This window comes from Salmo salar, chromosome ssa11 (genome assembly GCF_905237065.1).
Source record: "Salmo salar chromosome ssa11, Ssal_v3.1, whole genome shotgun sequence".
In the NCBI taxonomy this organism is placed as follows: Eukaryota; Metazoa; Chordata; class Actinopteri; order Salmoniformes; family Salmonidae; genus Salmo; species Salmo salar.
In genome coordinates this window covers 108,783,363-108,792,655 of record NC_059452.1, presented here as the reverse complement: position 1 = coordinate 108,792,655, position 9,293 = coordinate 108,783,363, and positions in this window count along the sequence as shown.

Here is a 9,293-nt window from a genome sequence, read left to right as displayed (position 1 = left end):
TAGTTGTTCCGTAAGTGGTCCCGTGTGGCTCAGTTGGTAGAGCATGGTGTTTGCAACGCCAGGGTTGTGGGTTTCGATTCCCACGGGGGACCAGTACGGAGAAAAAAATGTATGAAATGTATGTATTCACTACTGTAAGTCGCTCTGGATAAGAGCGTCTACTAAAATGTAAAATGTTAGTGTAGCTGTGTGCCTCACAGGACTGTTTTCTCATCGTTGTTTTGTTTAAGTGTTTGTTTTGGTTTTTCTTCACAATAAAGAAGATGAGTATTCACATTCCCACTGCGCCTTGGTCCCATCTTTACGACGAGCGTGACAGATATGGATTAAAGAGAGATGAAATAAGGAGAGATGGATAAACTATTTTTATTTTATTTAACTAGGCAAGTCAGTTAAGAACAAATTCTTATTTACAATGTTACTAAACTCTTCATATGATATAAAGAGATATACTACTGCTGCTGTTACTGGTTATTATCTGTCACTTTATCTACCTCAATTACCTGGTACCCCGTGTATATAGCCATGTTATTACCTGGTACCCTGTGTATATAGCCATGTTATTACCTGGTACCCCTGCACATTGACTCAGTACTGCTACCCTGTGTATATAGCCATGTTATTACCTGGTACCCAGTGTATATAGCCATGTTATTACCTGGTACCCCTGCACATTGACTCAGTACTGGTACCCAGTGTATATAGCCATGTTATTACCTGGTACCCCTGCACATTGACTCAGTACTGGTACCCAGTGTATATAGCCATGTTATTACCTGGTACCCCTGCACATCCACTCAGTACTGGTACCCAGTGTATATAGCCATGTTATTGTTACTCATTGTGTATTTATTATTACGTTTTACTTTGCTATTAATTCTCTCTGCATTGTAGGGAAGGGCCAATAAGTAATACTTTCACTGTTGACACCTGTTGTTTACAAAGCATGTGATGAATACAATTTGATTCATATGAAAGAGACATTTTTTAATTGATATATTATCACTAGTATTATAAAATGTCTATTTTATCATATTTTAATAGTACTAGTGATATTGATTACTGCATTTTTGGGAAAGAGCAAGAAAGGCGTTTTCACTGTACCTGAAACCTGAAGACATTTACAAACATTTAAACAAATTACTTTATTCCAGCACCTCTGCAGCACCTCTGCAGCACCTCTGCAGCACCTCTGCAGCACCTCTGCAGCACCTCCTCAACAGAACAACAACATTGGTCGTAGGTTGACATAAAATCATCATTATTACACAAATCTATGATGGCACATAGAGTGGGCTAAATCAAGGCCACACAGAGTGTTTCTTGATAGTCTGTAACAAATCTACATTGAAACAAAAGTATCCACCTCACACAGATGGTTATGGACTGAAACAAATGTCATGGCCCCTCCTCTGCCGGCTCATAGCCTGTGGCAAAAATGAGGGGACATGAACAAAAGGTATAGGCCAATCAAAAAGGTTCTTTATTGTAAACCAAAAAAAACAAAACAAAAAAAGATTAACTTGGAACAAAGAAAAAGGAATGAGGTGTGGAAATGTCATAAGGTAAGGTGCATGGATCAGTGTGTGGGAACAGACTGAGTGGAAACTAAATAAACCTACAAAAGAAACAAACAGGATCAGAGAGAGAGAGAGAGAGAGACAGAGAGACAGAGAGACAGAGAGAGAGAGAGAGATTAAAATACCCTGAGCCCAGGTGGCTCCAATCACTAACGACCCTCCTTTTTACAGAAAGCACGGTAGTACCCCGCCATTCCCAGGAAGCGCATCAGTTCTTTCTTTGTGGAGGGCTGTGGGAACTGCTTCACAGCCTGAACCTTGGCTTCCACGGGACAGACAACACCCTGACAAACAACCTTGCCTAGGTATGTGACTATAGCTTTGGCAAACTCACACTTTTCCAAATTGATCCTGAACCTGTCCCACACCAGTCTTTCGAACAGGGCTTGCACTCTCCAGACATACTCCTCCCAGGAGTCTGAGTAGACGACCACGTCGTCCAATTGCAGTCTCTTCTCCTGAGATAAACGATAAAAATCTGTTTGATAGGCTTAGCATCTCCGATGTCTATGTCATGCTCAATTAAATGGGTTTTCGATAGAGTGTCAGAAAACATAAACAGGGTAGCTTCTAATAAGAGCTACCAATTCATCACGTTTCTCAGAGTCTAAATGATCTACCAAAACCCCAAGAATTTACAAAGTCTGGGAGTTTTTCCAACCATCTTTGTAAGACCTCATCCGAAACCCTAACTACCTCCTCTTCTCCCCCCTCCACAAAGTTAAAGCCACAAGATGCAGTGACTGGAGCAGCAATCAACGCTGACCTCACCGCTGGAGTGCCTTCCACTTTGCTTAGATCACTGGAGTGATAACATTTAAACAGATTCACATGGCTTACAACCTGGTTCGGCTTGCTTGTGCGCTGACACGTATGACAAGTTTTAATAAACTGAGCTACATCCCGCTTTAAACGTGGCCAGAAAAAAAAATACCGGAGTATGCGATCATAAGTTTTACGAACACCCATATGACCTGCCACGTCACCATGTGAAGTTTGCGACACTTTATTTTGCAGAGTGGTAGGTACAACTATTTGAAAGACTGGTTCTCCTAGACCCTGATCATAGTGTGGAACCCATTTCCTAACCAACAGCCCATCAAGAAGAAAATAACACTGAGCACTCTTCCTCAGCACTGAATCAGGAACAACATTATCAAACAGATCAGCCAAAGTAGTATCAGCCTTTTGCTCAGCTATCAATGAATCTCTAGAACTAGTCAACTGTTCTGTCTGGAGTTTGACTGGCAACTCAAAACTTTCCGTCTTACTCTCAGCCTTATTACGAGAGGCAGCGCTGGTAACATCACAAACTGGAAATATCTCAGGAGATACACAGTTGCGATCTGGAGATACCCTTGCTGGGGACACTGAAGGTTGTTTCGTAAAGATGTTTAGTTTGCTATCTGCCCACACCTTACTACCTGCCAAAACATTCCCCAAAATCATGTGGACTCCCTCTACTGGCAACTGGGGTCTAACCCCAACATCTACATCACCCTCTACCAGACCACATTTTAAGGTAACTTCATGTAGAGGAGAAGAGAATGGAACTAAACCCATACCACGTACCATCTGCCAGTATCAGACTCCTTAGAGAACGGCAAAACAGATTCCAGAATAAAATAATCTAAAGCTCCAGTGTCTCTTAAGATCTTGATCGAAACATTTTGGTTGCCATCTTTCAGGGACACTACACCATCTGAAATAAAGGCTGAAAAATCACAGTGGGAAGACTGAGAATCAAACTCAACTAGTGGCTGAAAAAAACTCACCCTGATGGTCAGAGGCTGAAACAGGAGCTGCCATCACAGCAGGTTTAACTTGACCTGACTTTTTTTGATTTAAGTAGAGGACAATCTTTCTTCCAATGTCCTTCAACTAAACAGTAGCAACAGGTATTAGCATTAACCGGTGCTTTTAGTCCTCCAGACCCAAACTTCTGCTGAGGCCTTTGGAAAGAAGCTCCAAAAAAAAATGTGACCTACTAGTAAAGTTATTTTCATGGTACATGTCACTGTTTGACTCAAAAATTGCTTTTATGTGTTAGCCTGTACTCCTCTGCAAGGACTGCTGCATCACTTGGAGACTTAACTTTACGTTCATTCATGTATGTAGCAACCTGGTCACACACAGAATTTTTTGAACTGTTCTAACACAATCAAATGAGACAGATCTTCAAAAGTACTAACTTCAGAAGCTGTACACCAACGATTAAATGCGGAAGTCAAATCACGAACAAACTCAGAACAGGTTTGTGAATCTAACTATTTCCTGTAACGAAAACGTTGACGATATGCCTCCGGCACAAGTTCGTAGACCTTCAGAACTGCTGATTTAACTTTAGCATACAGTTTACAGTCAGCTACACTCAGTGCTGCAAAAGCCTCACGTGCTTTACCTGTAGGTACACATTGCAACAACATAGTCACGTCCAAATCTGACAAAGCTCTGGCTTCCGCAATACGCTCAAATAAAGCAAAGTATTTGTCTGGATCTGACTCATCAAATTTACGCAACAAACACAAGATTCTACTGTGGTAATTCTTCTGGTCTATTAGCATTTCTCAATCGCTCTATCTCCAACTGCATTCGCAATAGCTCCCGCTGCTGCTCAAAAGTTAATGAAGGACTAGACTGAAAACTTGTACCTTCACTACTAGCAGACAGACCCCCAAAAAACACCTATTTCCTTAAGACCCTGCTTTAATTTAGTTTTAAGTCTCAATTTTTTTTAATCAACAATCTCAATCTGATAATGTTCTGCAATTTTCAATTAACTGCTCCTTAGTACACAACTCTAAGGCTACCTCTGAAGGAGCTTGAACAAAACTACTCAGAATGGAAGACATTTTCCTCAACCAATACAACTATAACAAACGCTCAACAACAAAAAAAAACACAACTCACCTGCTGTTAGTCTGGGTTCAAGGGACAGGAGCCACACCCCACTATCCTCCAAAAACAACTAACTAACTGGCCCTGGTCTTCGTGCAGTCACATGTGCTGGGGTTTTATGCACACAAAACCAGCGGAGTGGAAAAGACAAGCAGAAACTGGCGCCCCCTCCCCCCATAACCACGGAGGTGCTCCCGAGCCGATGTAGGGGGGAAAGGAAAAGGGAAGCTCTACCCACGTTCACTGCCACCTAAAACAAAAACACCACGAGCCTCCTATTGACACTCGCTGATTAGCCTGAACAGGAGAGGACTCCCACTTGAACCAAAACCCAGAAAAACCCAGAGTGAATTGTTAACCAAATTTAGCTACCAAGCTAACTGAACCAAAAGAACACATGGCTCTCAACGTTTTGGCCCAAACCAAAACATCCCCTCAAAAAAATTTTTGGGGGGGGCAATCTGAACTAAACTAACCCAAGTTAACTATAAAACAATAGTCAAATAAGCCAAATTACAAATAAACGTATCAATAATAAAGCAAAGACAATCTAGACCAAACCTTAACCAACTACGACAAAATGTTTTAATTAAGTAAACTAAAATACAATTAACTTTAACTTACGGACGAGCCCCCACTTGTCACAGGCCGGCTCATAGCCTGTGGCAAAAATGAGGGGACATGGACAACAGCCAATCAAAAAGGTTCTTTATTGTAAACAAAAAACGATTAACTTGGAACAAAGAAAAAGGAATGAGGTGTGCAAATGTCATAATGTAAGGTGCATGGATCAGTGTGTGGGAACATGACTGAGTGGAAACTAAATAAACCTACAACACAGGATCATACCTGGGGGGGGAGAGAGAGAGAGAGAGAGAGAGAGAGAGAGAGAGAGAGAGAGAGAGAGAGAGAGAGAGAGAGAGAGAGAGAGAGAGAGAGAGAGAGAGAGAGAGAGAGAGAGAGAGAGAGAGAGAGAGAGAGAGAGAGAGGAGAGAGAGAGAGAGAGAGAGAGAGAGAGAGAGAGAGAGAGAGAGAGAGAGAGAGAGAGAGAGAGAGAGAGAGAGAGAGAGAGAGAGAGAGAGAGAGAGAGAGAGAGAGGTGTGAAAATGTAATGGATGAATGAATCTGTGTCTATGAAGATGACTGGAGGAGAGAGAGAGAGGTTAGTGAAGCAGTTTTAAATACCCTGAGCCCAGGTGGCTCCAATCACTAACGACCCTCCTCTGCCTGCAGGAGGAACCGCCCCTGCACTGCAGAGGAGGGGCCGTGACACAAAGAAGACACCTGTAGCATGTCAGATATAGAGTTAAAATGTATTCAATTTCGAGTTTGCGTCCCAATATTACACTTTACATACATCACAGAAGACTGAAATATAACAAAACCGTTTTGACATAGAAACACCAGATTTTCAGAGTTAAATTATTTTCATTTTTTAATGTTTATTAATTATGCAATTATGACAAAAACTAACAATCCACCCATGAGGCTACTAGGTAATTTGACTGCAGGAAATGGTTACTTTAAAAACTTGACCGGGAGAACGTACACGACCGTTCAAAAGTTTTGGGGTCACTTAGAAATGTACTTGTTTTTTGAAAGTAAAGCACATTTTTTTTGTCCATTAAAATAACATAAAATTGATCAGAAATACAGTGTAGATATTGTTAATGTTGTAAATGACTATTATAGCTGGAAAGAGCTGATTTAAAAAAATATATATATTTTTTTTTAAGAGGTCAGGGGCTAGATGTCAGGGACCAGAGATCAGAGGCTAGATGTCAGGGACTAGAGGTCAGGGGCTAGAGGTCAAGGGACTAGATGTCAGGGGCTAGAGGTCAGGGGCTAGAGGTCAGGGGCTAGAGGTCAGGGCTAGAGGTCAGGGGCTAGAGGTCAGGGGCTAGAGGTCAAGGACTAGAGGTCAGGGGCTAGAGGTCAGGGGCTAGAGATCAGGGACCAGAGGTCGGGGACTAGAGGTCAGGGACTAGAGGTCAGGGGCTAGAGGTCAGGGACTAGAGATCAAGGGGCTAGAGGTCAGGGGCTAGAGTTCGGAGGCTAGAGGTCAGGGACCAAAGGTCAGGGGCTAGAGGTCAAGGACCAGAGGTCAGGGGCTAGAGGTCAGGGGCTAGAGGTCAAGGGGCTAGAGGTCAAGGGGCTAGAGGTCAAGGGGCTAGAGTTCAAGGGGCTAGAGGTCAAGGACTAGAGCTCAGGGACCAGAGGTCGGGGACCAGAGGTCAGGGGCTAGAGGTCAAGGGGCTAGAGGTCAGGGGCTAGAGGTCAAGGACTAGAGGTCAGGGGCTAGAGGTCAGGGACTAGAGGTCAGGGGCTAGAGGTCAGGGGCTAGAGGTCAGGGACTAGAGGTCAGGGGCTAGAGGTCAGGGGCTAGAGGTCAGGGACCAGAGGTCAGGGACCAGAGGTTAGGGACCAGAGGTCAGGGGCTAGAGGTCAGGGGCTAGAGGTCAGGGACTAGAGGTCAGGGGTTGAAGGTGCTGAATTCCTCTCCCTGTACTCCAGACAGATACCATCATTCTAAACAACTATAAATCACTAGTCATCAATTATTTACCAGGAATCAATACAGCTATCAGTTCCCCCTCCTTTATGTCTGTCAACAACTGTGTGACTATCATTTACAACAACACCCACACATTAATATATATCTATATGATTACAACAACACCCACACATAAATATATATCTATATGATTACAGCAACACCCACACATAAATATATATCTATATGATTACAGCAACACCCACACATAAATATATATCTATATGATTACAACACCCACACATAAATATATATCTATATGATTACAGCAACACCCACACATAAATATATATCTATATGATTACAACAACACCCACAGATAAATATATATCTATATGATTACAGCAACACCCACACATAAATATATATATGATTACAACAACACCCACACATAAATATATATCTATATGATTACAGCAACACCCACACATAAATATACATCTATATGATTACAACAACACCCACACATAAATATATATCTATATGATTACAGCAACACCCACACATTAATATACATCTATATGTTTACAGCAACACCCACACATAAATATATATCTATATGATTACAGCAACACCCACAGATAAATATATATCTGCAATATGACCAGACAGCAGTATAAAAGTGGGATAATAGAACAGAAGAGACTTGACTGTTCAACATACAAAATCCTCAAATTCATTACTTGAGACCAGATGGCACCAAATGATGCCATTTGGCACTTTCCCCTAGGTACAGATCTAGGATCAGTTTCCCCTAGGTATATATCTAGGATCAGTTTCCCCTAGGTATATATCTAGGATCAGTTTCCCCTAGGTATATATCTAGGATCAGTTTCCCCTAGGTATATATCTAGGATCAGTTTCCCCCTAGGTACAGGATCAGTTTCCCCTAGGTATATATCTAGGATCAGTTTCCCCTAGGTATATATCTAGGATCAGTTTCCCCTAGGTATATATCTAGGATCAGTTTCCCCTAGGTATATATCTAGGATCAGTTTCCCCTAGGTATATATCTAGGATCAGTTTCCCCTAGGTATATATCTAGGATCAGTTTCCCCTAGGTATATATCTAGGATCAGTTTCCCCTAGGTATATATCTAGGATCAGTTTCCCCTAAGTACAGATCTAGGATCAGTTTCCCCTAGGTATATATCTAGGATCAGTTTCCCCTAGGTATATATCTAGGATCAGTTTCCCCTAGGTATATATCTAGGATCAGTTTCCCCTAGGTACAGGATCAGTTTCCCCTAGGTATATATCTAGGATCAGTTTCCCCTAGGTATATATCTAGGATCAGTTTCCCCTAGGTATATATCTAGGATCAGTTTCCCCTAGGTACAGGATCAGTTTCCCCTAGGTATATATCTAGGATCAGTTTCCCCTAGGTATATATCTAGGATCAGTTTCCCCTAGGTATATATCTAGGATCAGTTTCCCCCTAGGTATATATCTAGGATCAGTTTCCTCTAGGTACAGGATCAGTTTCCCCTAGGTACATATATAGGATCAGTTTCCTCTAGGTACATATCTAGGATCAGTTTCCCATAGGTACATATATAGGATCAGTTTCCCCTAGGTACATATATAGGATCAGTTTCCCCCTAAGTACAGATCTAGGGTCAGTTTCCCCTAGGTACAGGATCAGTTTCCCCCTAAGTACAGATCTAGGATCAGTTTCCCCTAGGTATATATCTAGGATCCGTTTCCTCCAGGTACAGGATCAGTTTCCCCTAGGTACATACCTAGGATCAGTTTCCCCTAGGTACATACCTAGGATCAGTTTCCTCCAGGTATATATCTAGGATCCGTTTCCTCTAGGTACAGGATCAGTTTCCCCTAGGTATATATCTAGGATCAGTTTCCCCTAGGTATATATCTAGGATCCGTTTCCCCTAGGTACATATATAGGATCAGTTTCCTCTAGGTACAGATCTAGGATCAGTTTCCCCTAGGTACAGATCTAGGGTCAGTTTCCCCTAGGTACAGGATCAGTTTCCCCCTAAGTACAGATCTAGGATCAGTTTCCCCTAGGTATATATCTAGGATCCGTTTCCTCTAGGTACAGTATCAGTTTCCCCTAGGTACAGATCTAGGATCAGTTTCCCCTAGGTACATATATAGGATCAGTTTCCCCTAGGTACATATCTAAGATCAGTTTCCCCTAGGTACATATATAGGATCAGTTTCCCCTAGGTACATATATAGGATCAGTTTCCCCCTAAGTACAGATCTAGGATCAGTTTCCCCTAGGTACAGGATCA